At 49.8% G+C, this 22,581-nt stretch overlaps 1 long non-coding RNA gene across 3 annotated transcripts in view; it reads right to left on the minus strand.

The window, feature by feature from the left end:
• Positions 1 to 5,449: 5,449 nt before the first annotated feature.
• The window catches only part of LOC143646799 (uncharacterized), a 51,536-nt gene continuing 34,404 nt past the window's right edge, over positions 5,450 to 22,581 (minus strand). For 2 of the 3 annotated variants that reach the window (XR_013157634.1, XR_013157632.1), the window contains 2 exons: positions 21,526 to 21,630; positions 5,450 to 5,533 (listed from right to left, as the gene is read on the minus strand). This is a non-coding gene — a long non-coding RNA (uncharacterized LOC143646799). Of the gene's footprint in view, positions 5,534 to 20,731; positions 21,018 to 21,525; positions 21,631 to 22,581 lie in introns of those variants that run through there. The other variant, XR_013157633.1, reaches the window with a different exon arrangement.

A 22,581-nucleotide genomic window follows, 5' to 3' on the forward strand; every position in this document is an offset into this window, starting at 1 on the left:
AAGAAGTCAGGAAAAGTCCAGGTTTTTAACTTGAGCAATGGGTGGAATGGAGGTGATGGTTTATAGCCTCAGTCTCTCCATGCTTCCTAGTTCTTTTTCCTGAAAGAGAGGAATTTGTTGGCTTGTCTTGGATTTGTGCAACAATCCAACTCTGTACCAGGAATAAAGTCATTGATACAAATACGGCTGTCTACATCTAGGTGAACAAGAGGGGTAGGGGTGAGGCAGCTTCCGTAAAGGAGTTGAGTAAAAGGTACCATCCCCAGCACATTATCTTGGCTACCAACTCCTTTTCAGCTTCGTCTCTTGCTACCTCGCCCACCCCTCCAGCCCTGAAAATCCAGCCCCATTTTATCTGGTATATTTCTGTGTTTTCATGTCTTTGCTGCCATTGTTCACTCAACCCAGGCCACCTTCCTTCATCTATTTCTGTCATACATGGTGTACCTCAGCTGGGAACTCTGTGGGGTGGAAACAGGACAAGGAAAGTCAAAATAGGTAAGGTCTGGGAAATGCAACTGTAGCAAGGGGTAGGCCCTACTTGTGCTTGGGTGGATGGGTGAGGGTGCTTGTGACAGATAACTGACTGAGGACTTTAAGCATGTTCTTAGTCCCTCAGGATAATTCCAAGCAGAAATCAGCATCCCAGGAGGGACACAGAATGAAGCATGTAAACTTACAGCATGTAAGCAGTTCAGTTCCATATAAAGGAGACCAGAAATAGAATAGAAGGTAAGTTCCTGGTGGGACTCAATTAAAAGACCCTGGTTCTCAATTTGATGGATTGGGCAGGGTGGGCTTCTCAGAGTGGGGTGACCTGAAGGTAAAGCTGGGCACTGGGGGCCAGACAGCCTGCTATATATACAGGGGTGGACATTCATTGGGCTGCCCTGCCCCAACCAAATGCCCTGTTAACTTCCAGGAATGTACCTACGGGGCATGAGGCAACAATCAGGGGTTCTGTCATGCTAGATTTTTATGGGATCGCTAGATTGGAATGCATATTTTCCAGGGAGTGCAAGGTAACCCATTTGGGTGTAGGAAAAGAACCTTAGAACTTCTATTTCTATATATTCCAATATGATAGTTTTTTCTATTTTATGTTTCATCAGGTTCACAATATCTTGGTCCAGTAGCAGGTTTAAAGAATCTGTAAAAAGGTAAATATACATATGTTAGGAATACATGTTCAAAAGCCTTTTAACTTTGGATAGGGTGTACAAGCAAAGAAATTTGAAGACTACTCTTCTAGGACACTTGGTCAGGAGGAGTCACAGAGGCCAGGGTGAAGAAGGACCCATGGACCCACAGTGCTGCTATTTACAGAGCTGAGGAGCAACAAGGAGGCACAGGTGGGGATAGGAGAGAGAAGCGCTTAGCTTGATTGGGGTCTTATGCTCATGTGTTAGAGGCCCTGCATATCCCTTGAGGTGTCATGATGTGGGTGAGGCTGAGCAAATTGGCTTGGGGAAAGAAAGGCCTCTGGGATCCTGGTGGAAAAGTGTTGGAGGGACACTGCCCTCAGTCAAGGGGAGGGAATCACTCTTTAGTCTTTGGGAATCTTCTCCAGATTCTGCCTGCAGCCTTCCAAACAACCTTGGAGCTCAAAACTTCAAGAACCTTTCAAATGGGAGGAGCTGGGATGGAAGCAAAGCTGGGGAGGCTTCCAGCCGGTGGGGAAGGTTTCTGGGTGTAGAAACCAGGCGGAGGCCTCCATGTTGGTGACAGTATGGCAGGGCTAGGGCTGGAAAGTGGCTGAAGGGAAGGAGAGGGGACCCCTTCCAGATAGCTCCAGTTCAGAGGGGACAATCCTGGACAGTCACCCATCTTCTCCCCAAACAGGGACAGAGACACAGGACTATACTCACAGATCCTCTCATTCGCACAGGACACTGGGGCACAGGAAGATTAAGTGTGACTGAAAAGACAGTTCTCCTACCATCCTACCTGAGACCCAGCCAGGGACATATAGGCCCACACAGATGTACAACAGTAGATACATATACAGGAAGCCACAGACGGACCAACCGACTGACCGACATAACAGCATGCGCGCCCTCTCCGGGCTACACATGAATCACACCACGGAACTCACCAGTCCCACCTACTGCTCGCTGGTCCCGGGAATTCTCAGGGCACAGTGGACGCGGCAGCAATGACTCGTGAGCAACGGGTTCTCTCATGGTCTCCACTGGGTAGGGGAAGTAACTGCGCCGCAGCGAGGAACGTCGCAGGAGCTGTCGGCCGTCTCTGCCAGCTGCAGTCTGGAGGGATGAAGTTGCGGCTGCGCCGACGCGCAAGTGCGCCCGTGGGGGCGTGGCGAGAGGGGCCAGGACAGCGCACAACACACGCCCTCGCGAGCAGAAGGCCTCGCGTTCTGAGAGCTTGCACCCCAAATCCGGGTGTGGGTGGAGTGGCAGGCACTACACAGTTAGCCTGGTATAGATGCGTACCTCCAAGTTTTTATGAGCATTCGGAAAGTGAAAACTCGCCTCAAGGACGGGGTTGGGAAGGGCGGCTACTGAGGGGACAGGCTCCTCTGGGCTCCTGATGAGCTCAGCTGCTGCTGAGGGCGTCTTGGCAAAGCGGTTCGGAGGGTCACGGTGGGGGGTGCAACTGAGAGGATCATTGAGGGAGTTATTAGGGGTTAGTGCGGGAGGGGGAAGGGCGGGGCGGGAGGCTCGTCCTAAAGACAGGGATAGACAAAGGCGGAGCCATGGGGAGTGCCATACAAAATTTTATTATTATTATTATTAGTTATCATTTATTTCTCATGTGCACAAAAAAGAAAGAAAGAAGGAAGGGAGGAAAGAAAAAGAATCAAAACGAACTAACACACTGAAAGTGGTCCAGGAGACTGGAACCGACGGGGGACCTTTCGAGGGTTCAGCCCTGTCCTGGCCCCGAGACCCGCGCTGAGCGCCGGCAGTTCCCTTAAACTACTCTCCATTCTTTTCAAATAAAAAGCCTCTAAGGGGGGAGAGATCTGGGCAAGGGTTCCAAGCCTTTTCGGATTTCTTCAAGGATTTTTATTTATTTATTTATTTTCACTTTTATTAACTTTGTTTCTGTTATTTCGAGTCGTCACGATAAACGGATGAGGAGACATGCAAGGCTCACCACCGCTACCGAGCAACTACGGAGCAGGGCGTCCCGGCCGCCGGCCGCCCAGAGCATCGGGGTCCCGGCCGCGAGGGGGCGAGCCCAGGGGCGGGGGCCGCCACCTCTATCTAGCCTGCCAGGGCAGGGCGGCTGGGGCAGGGCTGGGAAAGCGAGCCAAGGGAGGGACAGAGACAGAGAGACAAGAGAGACGGACGGAGAGACACGGAGATGGAGAGGGGGAGAGATGCACAGGAGATATGAAGAGAGGGGAGATACAGGGAAAAGAGAGATGCAGAGGAGAGAGCGAAAACACGGAATTCCAGAGAAATAGCCAACAAAGCAGAGGCAAGAGGAGTACACAGGACCATGTTCGTCATTTTGCACAGAAAATTCTTTTCTTTCGTAATTTTTTTTTTGTAACATAAAAAATGCCCCCCTCCCCCAGGACGTGCTGTACTTTAGTGGGTGTGTAGCTATGCCCCCCCCCCCCCCCCCCCCCCCCAGCGAGCGACGACTCTCACAGCATAGACAGCGGGACGAATCTACAGGCAGGGCGGCGGGGACTCTACCGGGTGGGGCGGGGCTATATACACGAGGGTTCACCTTCACACGACACACACCGTCTTTCTACAAAACAGCAGCAGGTTGGGTTTTCGTTTGTTTTTTTCCTTTTTGCAAAGATCATCATATTAAATAAACAGACTTTTTGCGGTTCTGTTCAGTTCCTACTGGAGGACGAGGCTGGTAGGGGGGGCGGGCGCATCTCCCCTCCCACTTCCACCCCGCGGCAGCTCAGAAGTGGCTCCTAACACCGGCAGATGGAAAGTCCGTGGAGGTGGGGCGGGCATCAAGTAACTGCTCAGAAGACCCATGCTCACGGCCTATGGACTGGTCCCGGGGCGGGCCCGGGACAGCCTCCAGTGGGGCGGCAGGTTAGGAAGGAGGAATGCAGGTTGTCGAGGGGTGGAAAATGCACGGGACGGAGGGGAAGCTGAGAGGCCAGCAGATTAAAGAGACGCTGAGGTAAGGGCAAGGCGGGGCTGAGAATCGGATCCCCTTGGAGGAGGGACCCACGCCCAGAGGAAATAGGCAGGCCAGGCGGAGTGGGAAGAGTCAAGAGTCGGGCTTGGTCCACGCGGGCTGCTGGGGCCTGCGTTCCTTGCTTCCCAACCTTCGAAAAACCTGACGTCCCCAAGCCCCTTCCCTAGAGCCCGACCCCTACGACCTCATTCCGCCTTCCAGGGCAGGCACACCCTGAAGGCCGGGACAGTCTGGCCGCCTCACGGGAAGAGGACTTTTTTCCCGAGGGTTCGGCAGGGGGCTGTTCTTCCTTCTGCAGGAAATCGTTTTGTCCTTACTTTCCTTTGCCCAGTCCCTGCTGCGAAGCCTCCCGGTGCCCGAGCGTCCGAGGCGGGCTCCGCCCACGCTGGGGCGCGCGGCAGGCCACACTGATTGTGTGCCACAGAAACGTGTTCGGTGCACGCAGCGGTGGGCCCGTTCTGGGGTCGACTCGGGCGAGACCGGGGCCCCGTCGCAGCGCCGCACAGTTCCTGCAGGCGGGGAGGGGTGGCAGATGGGAGTGGGGCCGGCGGGCCTGGGCCTGAGGGTCCCGCCGGCGGCTCCGCACGTCCGGTCGTCCTGTCCGGCTTTTGACGGGGTGACGTGAAGGGCTGCGGGGTCCTGGGATGGGGTGGAGGGTGGAGCTGGGGCGGCGGCCGGGAGACATCGCGTCGCGGCCGTCCTCCCTCCCTCTGGGGTGGATGGTGAGACCGGGACGATGTGGAGGCCGAAGCTGTTGGCTTGAAGCTTGATGTGGTCCCCGCGGTAACTAGTGGCGGTCCGAGGCAGTGGCAGCAGCGGCAGGGGCGGAGCCCCAGGGGGCGGCACTATAATAATAAGGGGAACCTGGACGTTAACACAGGAGAAGAATGGGCTGGGTGAGAGGACAAACAGGAGAACAAAAAAGGAAAGAAAAGCAACGAAAAGACCTCCCCGGGCTGGGGTCTAGCGGGATCTGGGCGGGGAGACATTGACTGCGGAGCGTGTTTGTCCCCGAGGATAGCTGCGTCCACCCGGCTAGCGAGGAACGTGTGCCATGCGCTCCCCCGCCCAGCCGCGGACAACCCAGGGGGGCCAAGGGCGAGGAAGGCACAGGGCCTTCCAGCGGCCTTTTGGGCGAGGAGGGGGCAGGAGGCACGGGCATCCTCGTGGGATCCGGGGCCTCAGTACTGCACTACCAAGCCTGCCCCGCCGGCTCCCGGGAGGTCGGGTCGTGGCACTGCGGACCCACATCCGGAAGCTGCAGGGCCGAGCATGCCGGCGAAGCGCTGAGCAGCCGGCCAGCCAGGTAAGGCGGGGTTGCTGAATCTCCAAGCCTCGTTGTAGGCCGTGTACTGCGGGTGGCTGTACGGGTTGCCGGAGAACTCTCTCCCTGCAGGGGATAGGAATGGGAATCAGACACGCAAGCCGGGACCCACAGGACGAGCTGGCGCGCGACCTCCCTCAGCCTAAGGCACAGGTGCTGCGGGTGTGCGGACTGGGCGGAGGCGGGAGACCCTGAAGGAGGCCAGAAACCCCCAGGCGCCTTGCACACCCGCGTGACGCGACCTGCGGGTCTGGGCCCTCCCAGCGCCAGGATGCGCCCGCTGCTACCCCGCGAAGGCGCTCGTGGACTCCCAGGGAGGGTTCGTTCTGAGGCGGGGCACGCTCACCCCGCCGAGCGGGGGCCAAGGGCCTGTTTAGCCTAGAGACTCCGGCTAGGAGCCACTGACCGACGGGGCAGAAATGGGGGACGATGGCGAAAAGCCCTCGGGCCACTTTGTCCTAGGAAGTCCCCAAAGTAGCACCTCAGCTTGGTGCCAAGGCAGGGGGTGGGAGCTCTGTTGGGAAACACCTCCCTCCCGCCTTTTCCTCGAGAGACCGGATACGTGGGCCACACGGCAGGGGAAGGAGGCGGCGGGAAGCCGGTGGACTGCCCGCCCATCTGCGAGCGGTGAGCGCAGCGCCCCGTGGGCTGGGAGACGTCGGAAACCGCCTCCCTTCCACCGCAGGAGAAAGGCCAGACCTCCGGGTTTCCCCCTCGCCCTTTCTCCTGTGTGATGACCCCAGACTGTTTACAGTGATCCCTAACCGCGGGTTAAGTAGAGGAGAAGGGGCCCCTCTCTGAGAAGGAGCTGAGGTGGGGGTGGGGAATACAGCCACTGGAAAGCCTGTGCGCAGCAGGATAATGAGCTTCTGAGCTCAACTGTGACCAAGAGAAACTGAGCTATCTCCTTCCCCATAGCTAATGAAAAGTGTAATTTCCTCATCAGCACTAGATTCCTTTTAAGGACTTCCTCCTTGCCACCGTGAGCTCTCTGCGGCTCCCCTCATACCCACCTCCCTGCAGATTCCTCACCCCCACCTCCCCGCAGACTCCCCGCCCCCACCTCCTCACACTTCCCTCATCCCCATTTCTCCAAGACGTTCTCCAGCCTCTGCTTGCTTCGGGCACTCACCGCTGGGACCTTCCTGGAAGAATCTCCCTGCTTCTACCCTCTTCTACCCTTCACTTCTGCTCCCATTCCTCCAAATCTGGACAGGAATCTCCTTACCCGAACTTCCCAGCTCTCCTTGCCCAGTTTCTCTGATTCAGTCCCTCTTCTACCACACCATGCCCAAACTCACTCTTTGTCATACCCCACATCCTGCACCTAAGCTTTGCTTACCCCAGGTTGACCCTGGATGAATGGGCAAGGGAGGGTGCCAGTCAACCTTGGCTATGTCTCTAGTGTCCTTTCCTCTCTCCCCCCCAGGAGAGTTGAGCTTCAGGGAAAGGGTACTTGGAGTATGGCTAAAGGGAGTGGGTCACAGGCCCAGCAAATCTTACTCTCTTTAAGGTAAGAGTTTTCTTGGTGTCTAAGCAAATAAGAACTTCAACTCTCTTTAGCTACAAGCTCCGTTCCCAATCCAGGGTGAGGGGTCAGGAATAGCAGAAGCTCCAGCTGCAGCCACCAGACCTTAAATACAGCCTCTGCCTTTCTGCTCCACAAGGCATCTCCATCTCCTCATGGGTTGGAGCCCAGAGAGACAATAAGGACCAGGGTCCATCAGAGGAGGTGTGGGTGCCATAGCTTATCTCTCAGAAGCCACAGCCTCTCTGGCTCCTGCCATAGCCTATCTATCCTCTGTCCCTCTTTCCTTCCTCTCTCCAGAGTGCGGTCATTTCTCAACACAGGTCTTCCCTTGTGGGCTGGTGTGGTCCAGGGTGGCTTTGTCTGAGTGACTGACCTGCCCTTGGAAATGGTTCCTGGCTCCAAGTTTCCATGGAAACCAGGACAGGCTCTTCCAAGCAGTGTCAGCTAGCTAGGGTGGCCTGGGGCATTGAGAGCAGAGCTGAGGCTGAGTGGTCCTGGGGCACAGACTTGGGTGGGTGGTCACTGTGGAGGGGCCATCACACACAGTGGGGGAAATACACATAAAGGTGTGCACTTCCATAGGCTCCCTCCCTGATTGCTCATGAGGGTGTATGAGGGACCATCTACAGCTCTAGGGAGAAAGGGACAGAATACCAGTGGGTTTGGGAGAGGGGAATGTACACTCTACCCCCACCCCCAGCATCAGACTACAGACCACTCAGCAGCTCATTCACAATTTAGTTACCCCCACCTAGATTAAGCAGCTGCAGCATTGTCACCTACCAAACACCATTCACATGCCAGTGGGGGGCATGTGAGGGGGTAACCAGGCAGAGTGGTGCTCACCATGTCATGACCTGGAAAACCACAAAGGGGAAAGGATGAGGCCTGGAAGTGAGGGGCCTGCCTCTGCTCATACCAGGGTTACTCCATGGAAAGGAAAGTTGGCGGTACGCAGACATGTGGGGTGCATGTGCAGCCCTGCATCTGAACTAGCAGGTCCAGGTGTGCCTTTGCATGTGTCTAAGCTTGTTACCTAAATGCCTGTCCCTGTGATCAGCTGGTTGTATGCACCTCTGTGCTGTGTAGCTTTTTGTGTCTCTCTTTGTGTGCATTTTTGTATGTGTCTGCCTTTGCCTGTATTTCTTTGCATCCCAAACCCAGATGAAGATGGGAGGGAGATGACCTGGTTTTGCTCCTCCTTCCCAGCAAGACAGTCGGCTGTGGTCTCTCCAGTAGCCAAATGGACCTTTATCATTTTGCTTACCTCACTCCTCCCTAACATCCCATCTTTCCTTCAGGCTTCGAGGATACCCACCACCAACCCTGCAGAGGCTGATGGGTATTCCTTGTCCTCTCCAAGTGGAGCTGTGGGTGCTGGGCCTGGCAGGGGTGGAGAGCAAGGGGCCAACCAGTGTGCTGTCTTGCTGTTGGTGTTTATGGCATTTAAATGATAGCAAACCATCCCTGAAGCAAATCCGGAGCTTTCAGCCAACAGTGCAAGTGGATAAGATCAAGTTCCAAAGACCAAAATCTGCTCTCCCCTCCAGCTGCTGGGCTACTGTCCCTAGAGGCCTGTTTTAGCTAAAACCTGGAGGGTGGGTGGCAGGGCTTCCCTTAGCTGTGTCCTGGAGTGGAGGCAAAGTGAGTCAGTATCAGGGCTGCTGACCAGAGACACTCAATCCATAGACATGTCTGGAATACAGCTGCACCTGACTGGCCTCCCTTCTTTGTCTGTGCCTTCCATTGCTATGAAGGTCACCACCTCCTTTTGCTATTTAGCAGGCTCCAAACTGTAATGACAATGATGTGTCCCCATCACACTTCCATATCCTAGAGACTAATTTTTTGTCCTCTCCTGCCTCTCCTGGGTCCATTTATCCTCTCCAGGTTCCCCTTATCTTCCTCTCCAGCCAGTGCCACTCTAACACTCTAGTGCTTCTGTAAAACCCTGGGCTGCCTCTTCCTCCCTCTCCATAGTTCAGTCCCCAGGAAGGCAAAGAATGGCTAGAGGAAGTCACAAAACTATGCATATCTGGCCCAATTCATTTTCTGTTCAACTGGCCCCTTGTCTTCATCCTCCCAATGGCTATTCCAAAGCACCCCCTCTCCCCTAGCCACTCTCCCCTTGAAAATGACCTCACCACCTACTTTGCTGAGATGTGTGAGCTTCCTCGCCCCTACCTTAACCCATCAGAGTGATTCATCCTTCCCTAAGTATTTGGAGCCACAGCTTAGGCTTTTGCTTTTCCAGCTGCTTGCGGAATATTTTTACCAGCTGTCCCATTGGCACCACAAATCAAATAAGAACAAAAGTTGATTCATCCCACCCCCAATCAGTTCTCCTGACCTTCTTGTAGACCATCAGAACAAAAACCGTGGAATCCTTGACATAGCCTTTCTCCTTGTCTCTAATCTGAAATCAGTCACCAAGTGTCGTCAGTTCTCCTTTGCAATGTCTGTTTAATCTGTCCCATCTCCACCAGCTCCATAGCCACAACAGTTGTTTACTATTATTATTTGTATTTTCTGCCTTCTGATTCTCACCTATCCAGTCTATCCAGAATGTGGCTGTTTTGCCAGTTCTCATGAAACATTGTTTTCATCACACCATCATTATTCTGTAGCCTGCAGTTTGATTTTAAACTCTGCCAGGCTTTCAAAGTCTTCCAGGTATTCTCCCCACCCAACTCTCTCTAGTCTAGTTGTTTTTACTGATTCCCTCTATACTTTTGCACCTGCTGTTTTCTTCTTCCCTTACTCATAGTTTTCTTCTTTTAGCTCAGGCCCCCAAGCCCACCCATTCTACCCATCAGGGAAATTTCTCTCATAAACTTCTATAGCATCTGTGCCCCATTATATTATATTCATAGTGCATCAGCCCTGCTGTTTCATGCCATGGTTTGCTTCCTCAAGTACATTATAAGCAACCTGAGGACAGAGCCCTGTCTATGCTGTGTCTTGCATAGTTCAGAACACAGTTGATGTTCAATGAATAATCAGTGATTAATTAATTCTCTGTCGCCCTACTGTACTTACAGCCAATTCCATATGAGTTAGCTCATTATTGTTTTCTAATTATTTCATATGTGTTGGTCTCTTCTAAAAAGGTAAAACCTGGGATAAAATATAAATATTTTAATTTGCTTTTCTTCTAATAACGTTTAAGCAATGGATTATTAATTCTTATAAAATGACAAAAGATTTGCAGTGAGGAATTCATACTGTGACTTGACTTTATTATGCAATAGAATGATTTTCCTCTATATTTGCCCAATGTATTACAGTTCCTAATAGAACTAATAGAACTACAGTTCTAATAGAAATAGAACTAGAAAGATATAGAAACTCAATTCCTCCTGGCCCTGTGATCTTAATAGCTACAAAGAAACCAGAAAAAATGGTATGCTTCTTTCTTAATGAACAGGAATTTAAAAGCATCTGAATTCTGATTTTTAGCTGCACAGTTTCCACAATCTGTCACACATGGATTCCTTGGAATTTAACTTTTAGTGACAAAGTCCCCTACCTAGCTTCAGGAGAGAGTATTACAGTTTTTCCAGCTAACTTGGAGGCATACCTATTACAATGTTTGTTTCCATTGGCTTTCTGTTTTGGAAAATGCTAAGTCCAATTTTAGAAACTTTTGCACACTGCAAGTCACCCACAGAGCTGTTGGTTGAAAGGTAAATTTTGAAATTCTATTTTAGAAACTGAATTTGTAAAGTGTCATGCAAGCATTTTTAAAATATGGAAAAAGAAGTCCATAATAAGGAAAAAACAAGCTTCCTAATATTTAATATAAGGCTCCTAGCATGCTGTAGTTTCCGTATAATCAGCATCACCACAAAGAGGTGCCTGGTCAGGACCCCTGAGCCAACAAAGGTGCAAGCTACTGCATACAAAGCACTCTCAATGGCTTCATTAGTACACAGGTGACACCCAAAGAGCAGGAAAAATTCACTAAACTCTTGCCAGAGCCATATATTCTTCTGGAACACCATTGTCAATAATGGAAAACACATACTGCAGGAAGTTTTCAAATTACTAAGACCATCGTACCATTTGCCCAGCAGCATTCTTTGAGCAAGCCTCTTTTAGAGGCAGAATATGAATGGGTAATGGACTCTGTGCAAGAAAAAATCAACAAAGTGCTGGACCGTGCAGGGTCACAGATGAATGGACAAACAGGAATGGAGATGGACCCTAAAACTGTAAGATAGCACAACCACCTTGTTAAAACAACAAGCAAAAGCAAGGAAACAAGTGAAAACAGTTACACCGCAGAATACATCAGTTATAAAATATGTGCCATCGAACAGAAGACAGGAAGCACTAAACTATTTTCTTTGCTCACATATTTTGAGAAGAAGATGGGCATTTCATATTGGATCCTTGGTTCCTAAGGTTACAAAGTTTTATAGAGGGACAAGTATTCGCGATCATGAGACAACTTTGTTTTAAAAGTGAGAAAATGTAGACACAGCCGGGTGTAATAGCTTTCCTGAGACTACATAGCTAGTAAATGATAAAGCCAAAATTGTTTTAATGATAATATAAAGCTAAACACTCCCTAGAAGATCCAAAAGAAATGAAAATAAGTCACCCAACAAGCAAAATCTCATATTGTCACTGCTGTCATTAAGATAAGGCAGGAGAAAAAGGACACAAAGAGTAAAATATGGACACTGAAACTCTGTAATAAAACTCCATGGGGTGGAGTATTAATCTCCTTTGAGAGGTTTTCTAAAAACAAAGAGGCTCTTCAAGAAACAGTAGTAGTTGAGAATCTTAAAATACCCAGAAGTGTTAGAAGACTGTACTTGATGAGGATGTCTTCACAGTTCAACTGCAGAAATCCCTGAAGATTCAAAAGCCATTTTCTGCAGCAATCACTACATCTGATTCAGAGACAGTGCACTTTTGTCTGACATTCCTTACCAAATGGGCCAGATCAAGCAAACTGTTTTGGAGAATCTAAGTTCAGTTCCTCTTACAAGTACAGAGAAAAGCAAAGCAAAAGACTTTACTAAGAAATTGGTAATTTTCAGTCATCAGATAATTCATACTACTTTAACTGTCAGGTTTAAGAACTATTTTTTCTAAATGCACTTGGAATAGCCAGCCAGAAGTCACTGAGGATCTACTATGTGCCAGGCACTGTTCTAAATATTTTATATCCATTGTCACATTTAATCTCACATCAACTCTATGATATGAGTTCTGTTTTTAATACTCATCTTATAGATGAGGAAACTAAGACTAGATATTACATCCAGCATTTCACAGCTGGCATATGACAGAACCTAGAGTATAGAACAAGCAGCACTCTTGGCAGTTGATTCTAGAATGAGATTCTCAAATATTGTACACATAGAAAATAGATAAGTATTTGGTTCAGGAAAGTAACTGGGACGAAGCTAAGCTAATCTTTCCAGTTACAGAACAGCTTGCCACCTCTTGTTTCTTGCCTGCTTCAGATTCTTCCACTTTCTATAGCATGGGTTTTAAATATGGGGTTTGCTGGATTGTTAGGACATCACAGATGCATGACAAGGGGTCCATATAAAATTATCCATAAAATGTTATAGATATTATACATGTGCATCTTTCAGGGGAAGAAGTATATGACTTTTATCAGATTCTAAATATCTGTAAGTAAAATAGATTAATGAGCAATGATTGTATAAAAAAAAGAACCTCTGTTCTTCAGTATAAGACATTGATTTGTTTATAACTGCTTGGATCATACAAGTAAACAAGACCATACAAAGAACAACAAAAATAACATGTAAAGGAATAGGGAGGCTTGTCTCAAGTCAAGGAAAACATAACAGCATTCAGAAGACCAAGGAAATAATAGAAAAGGAAGCCCCCAAAGAAGCAGAAATTGCTGATAGTGATAGCTCAGACAATGAGACTTACTAGGCATAGATTTATATGGCAAAAGTTATATTCAATGAGTTTAGAGATGCTTTCCCTCAGCATCTTTCTCTGAAAATGAGCACTTCTGCCATCTACTTGACATTGTGAAGGACCCTAAGGCCAGAAAACATAACTCTTGTTTTACAACCCTATCCTCAAGTTTTGCCTGCTTCTCATAAGGTAGTGAAAATGAAGACATTAGATTCCTTCAAGGTTGGCAGTCTGTGTCTCCACTTGAGACAGAATTTATAATACTTAAAGAATGCTCAGTTACTAAATTTTTAATAACTACCTAAATATATTATACATTTACATTTACTATACCAATTATGATTGCTTTCTAGCCAACCCAAGTTATACATAATACACTAAATAACAAACTTTCAGTCTGTAGATGCTTTAAAGGGAGAGGGAAGGCATTTTCTACATATTTCCTTTTTTCATTCTTATTTCCCAGGTTTCCAAATCCTTCTAAAAGTTTTCCTCTGGGACAGAGGTGTCTGTGTGAGGACCCTGAGCCTGGGGCACTGCCTTGGCCCCATAGTTCAACCTGAAGCTCACCTACTCTGGTTCCAGCAGGGGGGCTGTGTCTGCAGCTCAGGGTGCCTGCTGTCCATAGCCTGTCTTACTTCCCACTGACAGCTGGACCTTCAATTCTGGTGTGTCCTGGGCAGGGATGCTGCCCACACCTGTGTGTGCTCAGTGAGCTTTGCACCTTGATGGCCAACCAGCTGGACACGACCAATCACACTAACCCCACCCCTGACCCTTCTAAGTACTGGACTGTATTGCCAGCTGGCTCAGGGCCCCTTGGGGGACTGTTTCCTTCTACTCTGCTTGACTATGGAAGGAGCTGCAGGCTCAGGGTCTTGAGATAAGGCTAGGGAGTGCTGGAGAGAATCGCATTTTCAATGAGTTCAGAGGGAACTTGGCTATCTACTAGTCCAGTGCCCCAGAGGAGGAAACTGAGTCTTAGAGACAGGGAACATCCCCAGCCCTCTCTTTTCACCTCCCTATGCTGCCTTCTGTGGCTCCATTGGCAAGTCTCCAATGGAGTGCTGAGTCACTCAGGTGTGCGCACTGTGCAGGCTGGATAATGGGCTCAGCAAGAGACCCTCGAGCTGGGTGGGTGAGGTTAAGCCTGTTTGCACAGTCTCCTGATACTGCAGGTCTCTCAGTTCCTCTCTGGCTTTATTTTGTTCCCTGAGAGCACTGAATTGTCAGCTCTAATCCTTCTGAAAGTGCAGCATTTCTCAGGTGCTCTGTGTAAGTGAAATCCCAATCCCAAGGAAAACGGCCACTTAAACTGCTGGAGCCTTAGGCCTCTCTCCAAGTCTGCTGCAGGATTTCCTCCCTCCCTGCCCACCAGCCCAGCTGCCACTGGTGAGGATTCCAGGCTGAAGGCATGCAAAGCCCTCTCAAGTGACAATAGTGGCAGAACCTGCTTCTCAAAGCTCAGGGTTAAAAAAACAAGAAAAAGTGCTGGCTTGTTTGCCCTGAGGGTGCAGCTAATGGGTGGTGGTGGTGGCCGATCCCAATCACCTCTTCCTGTCACCTTGGGGAGGGCTGGTTCTCTGGGGGAAGGAGGCTTTTCAGGTCTTGCCTAGGCAGCTTTGAGGCCATCGAGTCATTTCTAAATACCTAGTCCCAGTACATACTTGGGACACCTCTTTTTAGGATTTCTAGTCATTCGGAAAAGGTTGAATTGAATGACTTGACTTTTACTTAAACAACCTTGTCTTCTTAGAAAGTGCTAAACAATAAAGTAAATAGGTATAGTGCTTGGGGATTCCCCCTTTTGAAGAACCCCCTCTTGGGGTTCCCAAACATCACAAACACTATCCAGACAACTGAAAGTCTGCTTATAACCTAGCTAATCATGGAGAATCTAAGCACAATTCCTCTTACAAGTACAGAGAAAAGCAAAGCAAAAGACTTTACTAAGAAATTGGTAATTTTCAGTCATCAGATAATTCATACTACTTGAACTGTCAGGTTTAAGAACTGTTTTTCTAAATGCACTTGGAATAGCCAGCAGTCATTGAGGATCTACTATGTGCCAGGCACTGTTCTAAATATTTTATATCTATTGTCACATTTAATCTCACATCAACTCTATGATGTGAGTTCTGTTTTTAATACCCATCTTATAGATGAGGAAACTAAGACTAGATATTACATCCAGCATTTCACAGCTGGTATGAAAATATTTTTGCTTCAAATCCAGACTGGCCTCTCTCCCTACTGATTGAATAAGTGAGAACATGCTGTGGAGGAACCAGGCACAGTCCTTCTGGCAGGGCTCAGTCTTGGGGTCTCCTGGATGGAGGCAAGAGTTGAAGGGAAGATGTTAGAAGAAAGGAAGCCCAGGACCAAAGTAACAGGCCAAACCTGAGCTCAGCTTGGATAAGCACAGAAGTGTATGCCTGAAAACCCTCAAACCTTCCTCATCCTCCCCACCACTCTCCTTGCTCCTGCAGCTCCATAATCAGCCACCTGATAATGCCCAGGGCACTCTCATAGGGACGGTAGCCCATCACTGCTGGGATGGCTGATGAGCCTGGACAAGGACTTGAGGCTGGGACTGGAATTGGGGTGGTACCACTTTTATTCTGCTCCATTTTAGCCCTGCTCTCTAAGCCCTAGGGATTAGTGCCTGTTCTCAATATTCTTTTTCTCTAGAGGTGGACTGGATAAAAGAGGAAGAGAAAAAGCCCTGATCCATTGACTCCCCAGGCTGCAGGCCCAGGGTACCCACATTATTTGTCAATGTCTCATTGCTATGGAAATGCCCCCATAATTAAATCAGAACTGAGGTCTGGGGACTGGAGGTCCTCTGGGATGTTGGGAGGAGGCTAGCCTCTTTTCTTTGGGCCTTCTTGATCCAAATGAAGGGTCTAGGGCCCCAGGTGCTGTGGAGCCCCTGGCTCCATTTTGCCTCCACGGTAATGGATGGGCTCTCTGAAGTTGCCCTAGCTCTCTCCTTTCAGGGTTGGAGAGGAACTCTAATGTCTGCACCCTAAATTCCTCTGGTTAATCAGAGGCTTTGAGCCAACAGACAAGACTAGGAGACTCCCAGCCTCTTTCAGAAACATTTCTCAGCCTTTATTGCTCTCTCCTCTCCAGGAGGATTGGGGGAATGGGTGGGAAGGGTGGGGGGGAGCAAGGTCTAAGCTGTTTGTTTTATGGAAGGAAATGTAGTTGTATTAGAAGGGTACTGTTAACTACAGGAAGAGGCAGTTCCTGAAGGTCCTCAGGATTCTCTGAATGGAGGGGGGAAGACCCTAGGTTTCCTGGAGTCTGCACCTCTAACTGCTAAAAGGCTACCTTACTGACTGACCACCCCAGGTGTGGAATCAGAGCTTCTGAGAGTTCCACAACCTTTTCTTAGAAGCTAAGCCCACACTGGTCTCACCAGCCTCCAGGACCCTGGGGTCAGCCCTTACTTCTCAGCTTTGACCTGTGGCTCATTTGTCTCCCACCTCTGCTCAGCCTGGCCAGCTTCCAGAAAACCAGCATCATCTGCAGACCAGCATCTTCTGCTCTCTCTTCCTGCTGTGGGGACTTTCCTGTTGGGCAGCTTCCCCATTTCCTGCTGGATCTTGGTTAGAGAGCTGCAGGCTCTTCTCATTAAGAGATGTTTCTCCCAAGCTCTTGAATAAAACCACTTTCCCTCCCTCTCAGTGGAGGTGGGGGGCAGCTGACAGGGCTTGTTTTCACTGGTGAGGAAAGAACTGTCCTTTTTCCTACCTCTCCAATGTTAAATTTCCCATGGAAAGGTAAGATTCAATGCTGAGACTTAGCAGCCTGGGGACTTGGATAATCAGGGGACAGACTCTGCTATCAGAACTGCCTCAGGCTGTCCATGGCTCCTGACCCTAAAACAATATGCCATCGGTGTGGTTTTCAGAGGCAGGTTTAAAATTCCTTGTCTATTACTTTGATTTCCATTGTTTGACAATTTGCCTCACAGTGGTGGGGAAGGGAATTTAGGGGATGGATCTATGATAAAGACAAAACGGAGAGCTCCCTTTTATCTTTTTAATACTATTAAGCATGCTTATTTTATAGTTGCTTCTGAACTGTTCTATTATCTTCAGTTCCTGGGGGTGTCAATTGTCCTATTTATTGCTTCTGCTGACTCTCCTTCATGATTGTTTGTGTTCACATGAGATATGTAATTTTTGATAGTGAGGGCCTCTTTAGTGGTGGGTGTTTTTTTCTGTGGGAGTCCCATGTGCCTCAGTTTGTAGAATGTCTCTAACGAGGTTTGCCTTTGTTTCTGCTAGAATTTCTGAAAGGGTTACTATCCTGGACAAATTTGAGTAGATGTTCTTGGCTTGGGGCTCCTGCAATATACTCATGGTATAAATTTGGACTCTGAACTCAGACTTTGGGTTCCATTTCTCATGGTGGCATTTTTTCCTCATGTGCTCCCCTGGGCCATTGGGATGACTCTGTCCATTTTCCTGTTGCCCTGTTCTGGCTCCTGGCTTTAGTCGGGGTAACATGCAGTTTTAGCTTCCTGGTTCTCTCCAGCCCATGGTTATGTCTCCTGTCTGCTGTGTAACAACCTCAACCCCCACCCACTGGGGTTGACCTCCACCAGCGCGGTACTCTCATAGCCTCCTGCTTACTGCTCTGATTTTGAGTTCCCTCCATTTCTGGCACCTGAAGAATGAAGCTTGGCTATGTAGTAACATTTTCTGTTGTTATATTTTATCCAGCTGTGTATTAGTGACAGGGATACCTCTTCAAGTAAGTTTAGCCTGCCATGTTTCTGGACATCAACCTCATTCCTCCATAATTTCTCTGGAACAAAAGCAAGTGTGGCAGGAACTACTCTTGCACCAGGCTAGCCCAGTGCTTGGGAGTGATGCCCACTAGAGGCCAGTGAAGCCCACCTGGTGCAGCAGCTCCAGGGACTGGAGCTGGCCTCAGCTTCCCGCATGAGCATGGAGAACCCCTGAGCAATCATTGACTTCCTCCAGCTGCATTTGGGGTCCAGGGTAGGGACCCTGCTTTCACCTTCAGAATGATCAGAAGCACCCCCAAGTGACTTTGGGAATCCTGCAACTAGTTCTTATCATCATCTCTTCCCTAATCAACAGCACTGCCAATGTCTCTGCAGGTTCCTTTATCACTGCAGAGCTGGCTAGGCACAGGAAAGGAGCATTGAAGTAAGGAGGCCATGGTGAAGAGGCACTGTCTTTTCTACCAGTTATGATGGCCTTTGAGGAATGAAGGCACCAGCACACAGTTAGGGCCAGAGACCTCACTGAAGAGGCCCTGACCCAGGGGTCCTGAGGACTACTGAGGGGCTGATGATGGCTGCCTGTGGGGTCCTTTGGAGGGGTAGGTAAGAAGGTGGTGGACAGTACCAGCCACATCCGGCCAACCTGAAGTAGCCTGGGGCCAGAGTGTCCCTGACCTACTCTCTCATCTAGCTGATCCCCTTTTCCTTATCATTTAGGAGGCTCGGCTCTGTTCCAGACCAGCAACCTAGAGCAGTGGGCTGAAGAGAAGAGATGCCGCTGAGCTAGAACAGCCCAGTGGTGGAAGGGAAAGTAGGTGATAAATTTAAATAACCAGGTTGACCTGGCAGCTTGCTGAGTTGTGATGCAGTGAAATTAAAATCTCGGCTGAACTTGCAGACTCCAGCCAGAAAAATCGAGCTCTCTCCTTGGTTCCACGATGGGAAGTGGAGAGGAGAGGCTTGTGGGCTGAGCCCCAACCTCTGGCAGCCACCCTTGCTTGCAATATGATTAGCTGTGTCCTGGCCCACTGAACCCCAGTCTCCCCTCCACACAATAGTCCAGGCTCCTCTCCCTGCTCAGTCCTGACCTTGTGGAACAGCTGCATCAAGTGGCTGGTGAAGTTTGAAATCAGCCTCCAGTTCCAGGAGGCAGCAGGGATATCAATAAGGTTTGGCTTCTCAGGTTGGGCTAGCACCCTTCCCAGGTTCATTTCCTTGGGATGCATCCTTTTAGGTTTGCAGCCTAAGCTGCTTGCCCTCGGGGAAGAAGATGAGCTGAGTACAGGCACTTGGGGAGTGAAAAGGGATCCTGAATGCCTTGGTACCCCCATGCCAGGCTGTGAGCACAGGGATAACCTCCCTGCTCATTCACCTTTAGCACATCCCTGGTCAGAATCACCTACCCCAAAAAAGGACCTCTCTTCTTCCTCCACTACAGCCTTTACTATTCTCCAACAAAATGAGCTGTTTACAAATCTTTGGGTGGAATTACTATAGATATATCAAGAGCTTCACCCATACTCCAGCCCTCCTTGGAGCCCAAGACTCAGAGAGGACAACATCTTTCTAGAACCTACCTAAAGTCCACCTCTCCTGTGTGCACTCTCTTTGCAGCACTGCTCTCTGCTACCCACACAATCCAACGCACTGGACTGGGGCCTGAGGTGACCCATGAAGTCTCTGGGCAATGCCCCATTTCTCACCTTGACAGTACCTCCAGTGAATTTTGTTTGTCTCCATAATAAACATATCATGAATCATTCATCTTTAATAGATTATGCAAATTAGGAGGACATAAAATCAGTAAAGATCAATAACTGCATCTGTTTAATTGCCAGCAAAAACATTTTAAGAATGAGCATAATCTGCAGCCCTGTTTCGGGTAATGGTGCCATTAATCCAAACATTGGATCTTGGCCTAAGTATAGAAAAGTCATTCCCTACCCCCACCCCTGCCCCCTCCCACCTCCCATCCCCAACTTCTCCACACACTTCTCTCTTTTTGGTAATTTCCAGTTTCTGAGCCAGTTTCCCCATCATTACCACTGGTGAGCAGCTCCAAATGTTAATGGTTCTGCTTTTGTTACTCCTCACTTGATTGAAATATGGCATACAGATTGAGATGTTAGTGCTAATTTGCCACCTGGGAATGTCAAGCTGGGTCTGAAATGAACTTTTCTCACACTTAGATCCAGATGGATCAGCCAAGGTGTTCCCAGGCTGAGCTGGGACCATTCCAGGGCCGTGGTGGGAGAGGGAGGTGGTGGGGGAGGCCGAAGGTGGAGGCACTTTTCTGTACCAGCCCGAGTTTCTCTCCTGCTGCAGGAGCCCTGCTCTGCAGATCTGAAGCTCTGCCTGGGAAAGCCCTTGCCCCCTGGACTGAGGTCTTGAGCTCTGGGAAGCTCAAGGTTAGAGAAAAGCCCACTGGATTCTCTCCAGCCAGCTGCCTGGAGTGGGCCACCTTTGGGAAATGACCACTCTACCTCACAGTAGGACAGAGGAAGGTGCCTGGCCTGGGGTCAGAGTACCCAGCTGAATAGAGAGCTTCTTATTTGTACTAAGGAGGGCCCATGACAAGAGCTATTTGATAATAGGCTGTGTCCTGGTCCAGTTAACCCCAACCAAGGTGATTACTGCCCAAAGCTCAGTCTAGCTCTCTAGCAATGCTAGGACTCAGCCTCTATTGCCTAGCCAAAGAGCTCAACTCTCTCTAGGCAGGAAACAGCTGTCCATCCTCTTAAGGACATCGTGGGAAAGCTAATCACAGGGCTTGCCCAAACCACTTCGGTGGAGTCTGGGTGGCCAGCCGTGCTCAGATCAGCTCCAAAGTCAGAGCCGTGGCCCTGTTGGACAGCCTGAGCAATGCCTACTCCCTGTCTGTCACTGGCTGCACTGCAGGCTGCTGCAGCCCAGGTCCCCAGGCTGCCTCTGCTCTCCCCGCTTGGCAGGTAACACCTCAGTGTCTCCCAATCCCCACCGAGACCCTTCTCAATCATCCTGTCTCCCAAGGAATAAATGGCACATTGGCTTTAGTGTCTCCAGTATAATTAGGTGAATTTTAATAACACCTCAATGTGTGTCTCTCCCACTTGGGTACTTCCTTGGCCCGGAAGCCCTTCTGCAGTGCCAGGTGCCTTCTGCAGCCTGCAGCTTGGTGGCCTGAAGCTCCATGAATAGGGCTTTTCTCTGAGCCACCCTACAGCCTTCTTTCACTCTATCTGCCTATGCCGCTCAGAGCCCCTGGGGTCCAGGCCATGTCCCTCCTATACCCACCGTCTGACTGTGGGCCAGGCCTGCCTCTGTCTGGCTTGGAAAGCAAGCCTTGGTCTTCATGATTTCTGTGGGAAGCAGGAGAAGGGCTGGAACAATTGTGCTTATTGACAATTCCACAGAACTGGGTGCCCTATCCTGAAACCCAATGCCACGTCCACCCATCTGCCCAGAGGGAGAGGAAAATAGATCCCAGAGGAGTCTCAGGGACATGGGAACCTGTAGGCTGCACAGGGACCCCATGGTCCACTTTTGCCAGCCTGGCCTCTTTGCACTCTGCCTTCTATAAAAGTCCTAGCAAGAGGCTCAAAATTCTGGGCACCTCAGGGGAGGCAAGGAAAAGGGTAAAGGAATAAGCAAGAGGACAGAAAGAAAGAACCAACAACAGCTTCTGGCCCCAAGACACATTTCTCCACAGACACCCTCCCCACATCTGGACACATCTCTTCGCAAAGCACCCTAGTTTTCCAAGTCTTGCTCTCCCTTCAGATATTATGGTGGGGATGCCCACTTATCACTGGGATGAGGTCGCCCCCACTGAAAACAATGCCTCCACCCTCCTGGAGGCCCCCTTACCAGTCACAATGGAGAATGTCTGGGCTCAGGGTTGGTGGATGCAGATAGACTTGGCTTGACTTCATCAAGCCCAGGGGTCAGGGCTGGGAGGGAGTACTCATTCCCCTGGGAAGAGAGAGGAAAGTGACAGTTCTCTACTGATGCATATACACAGAGAAAGGGCTTGGTATACAGATGGGGAGGAGGAACAGGGGAGCCCTCCTAGATGGGGTGGAGGAGATGGCCAGGCAGAGGGAGGGGAGCACAAGAGGGGCGGGCTTGGCATGTGATGGAGAGTCTGTCTTGTGCGGGTAGAGGGAGACCTGACTTTGTGGAGCTAGAGGTGTTGCCTTTATATCATCTGTGGTTAGACCAGCACCTTTAAATTTCTGTAGCATCTCCTGCCTAAGTGGCCTCCAGGGCAAAGTATAGCAGTGGGGATCCCCCTGTTGAGAGGTGAAGGGTGTTTTAAGGGTCTCCTGGGCCAGGGCACCTTGGGGAGGAGAGCAAACCATGACACGATGGCAGAGGTAGTAGCTGGAGGAAGGGGCTAGCAGGACCTCCAGCCTGACACTGCTGAGCCGGCTGATCGGGTGTGGGGGTGCCCCCCCCTTTTTTGAAAACAAACAAAGACAGTCCCATGGGCCCCTTGCTCTCTGCCTGTGCACTAGGGTAGGAAATTGAGGAGGGGGAGTCCACATGGCTAACAGAAGGGCGGGAGGGGGCTGGTCATTGACTCTGAAAGGGTGTCCTGCCTGAAACACTCGGGTAATTGCCTTTTTACTGCAGCCAGCACCAAGCCAGACCCCAGAGCTGGGCAGACCAGGAACCTTACACAAAGCAGGAAAAGTTGCTCTGATTAATATTACGTTAAATTAAAACTGATTTTCTGCTCTTTCAGGTCTGACTTTTTCCCCCCTTCCACTTCCTGGCCCCCTCCCCCCAGAAAGCCTCCTCCTCTCTTTAGTTGGATGGGATTGCCTTGTCATTTCCAATTCCTTCTCATATTGATCTTCCTGTAGAAATCAATTTTATAATTAGCTGCAAATTAGGCCTTCTACTGGGGGTGAAGCTACC

This window comes from Tamandua tetradactyla, chromosome 9 (genome assembly GCF_023851605.1).
Source record: "Tamandua tetradactyla isolate mTamTet1 chromosome 9, mTamTet1.pri, whole genome shotgun sequence".
NCBI lineage: Eukaryota > Metazoa > Chordata > Mammalia > Pilosa > Myrmecophagidae > Tamandua > Tamandua tetradactyla.